This window comes from Porites lutea, chromosome 3 (genome assembly GCF_958299795.1).
Source record: "Porites lutea chromosome 3, jaPorLute2.1, whole genome shotgun sequence".
Classification (NCBI taxonomy): Eukaryota; Metazoa; Cnidaria; class Anthozoa; order Scleractinia; family Poritidae; genus Porites; species Porites lutea.
In genome coordinates, this window is record NC_133203.1 from 41,841,141 (window position 1) to 41,843,130 (window position 1,990).

Below are 1,990 nucleotides of genomic sequence, written 5' to 3' on the forward strand. Positions count from 1 at the left end.
TTCGATCCGTCTATTGTCACAGTTTTAACTGTTTAAAAACAACGACTGACTGTTTAAAAACAGTCGTCAATTGTTAGTCAAATTGTCAGTTCTCCAGTCGTCCTCTCGTAGTTAGTTTTGCTTGATATCGTCAATAAGTCGTTTGTACGGCGCTGGTAACTGTTGGCTACGATCAGTGAAGTTTGTTCTAAGTTAGTAAACCAGCTTTCTAAAGTAAGACGTTGATAGTAGTCTGTAGAATACTTTATACATGTCGTAGAGTCCCAGTCAATATATTGTTATGAAAAAACAATACAGGTTGTTCTGAATCCCCTTTGCAGTAGTCTTCGGACCTCTCGTTTTTGGTTCTTTATATTTTGGCTGATTAGGTCTCTTTTCTAGAGATCCAACGTTTACAACTAGCAGGATCTTTGTCCACGGTTTTTGCAGTTAATTCAATCCTTTACTAAAAGGAACGTGAAAAAATTCCTGTTTGGAGTCTTAATTTCAATAATTTTTTTAAAGTCTTTGGATGATTTTTCGGATGTTTTTAATGCTTAAAAATTAGGGGGATGTTTAAAACTTTAAGAAATTGATAAAGATTGGTAGTTGTTAAGAATTGAAATCAACCTCGTTCCCAGGCAACGGGGCCGATCCGTTATTTTGATTGGTTGATTGATTTAGGTAATTCATGTAAGAAAATGGCCATATGAAAATAATTTATACATTATACCGAAATCGAAATGGCGGAAAGTACGTCGACTCCAACGAAGATTTCTGCAAGAAATCGAGTTCGCAGGCTATGTGGCGGGTTCTCATGAGAGTCGCTATATGCTTTCTGGCCCACCTCCAAAGCCAGAAAAAGCGCCCTGGGGACGAGGATGACCCTGCGTGACAGGCGTTCGAAAGGGAAGGGACAAGGAATTAGGGCGCCCCACGCGCTCTCGCGCGCCTAAATTCCCCCTTCCCCTTCCCCTTTTAACGCCTGCCACGCAGGCTATAGGGAGGTCGGAAACAAGAGTGATTATATGGACTGTCCGCCAAAACTAAAAATGGCCGTTGTAGAGAGGCGGCCATTAGTGGAGGTTGCTTATTAGTTTCTACTTTTACAATTTATTTGTTTATTTTTTTTTTGCTTTGGTCTGTTATCTAGTCCTCATCCATATTACGATTTTCGTTTCATTGATTTCTTAACTGTAAACTTTCCTTAGTTAATAGCCTTAGTCTTTATTTTTATATTTTGCACGCATTGTCCCGCCTCGAATAGCCTTACTAGCTGCGGGCAATACTTCTGTAATTTTATTGTTGCATCTGGATTTTTGGCGTTGTGTCTGCCCGTTTTAATACGTTAAGTATTCCCTAAACGGAATTTTTTTTTTTTTATGGCAATATATTTTATGTGGGGGATTGTTTATCAAATCAGTCACTGCTGTTTTCCTGACATCTTTTTTGAAAGAGGCTTAAAAGTTTAGTTTTCGGTTTGTATTAATTAACGATATTTCACAACGTTTATTTTTAGATTTGACCTGAGATGGGAGGTTAAGAGGTTTGTATCGTAAACTATTTACTCTGAGCATAAAACTTCAAGTGAGATGTTTCGATCAGCTAAGTTTGTGGATAACTGTAGACATCGATCGCCGGTTATTTACACCTAGCGTTTGTTTCCAAAAATATGTATGAGTTTTTTCTATTTCATCTCTCTCCCTCGTGGAGAAATTATCTTTGCCATAAGCACCCCAAACTTCTGTACCATAAAGTAAAGTAGGAAGAAAGAGGGAATCAAAAAGCATCGAAAGAGCAAGTGGTAATTTTGTGAAATTTCCGCGATATCGGCGAGTTGCAAATATGGATCTACGTGTTTATTGTTCTAAAACTGTTTTGCAATCTCTGAATTTGCCTGTAGAAGAGAAATTAACTCCGAGGTAAGTATAATTGTTAACACTTTCGATGCTGTTATCACTAATGTGAAAGCAATATTTGTTTTGTGTTGATTTTCTACACTTTTGTTGGA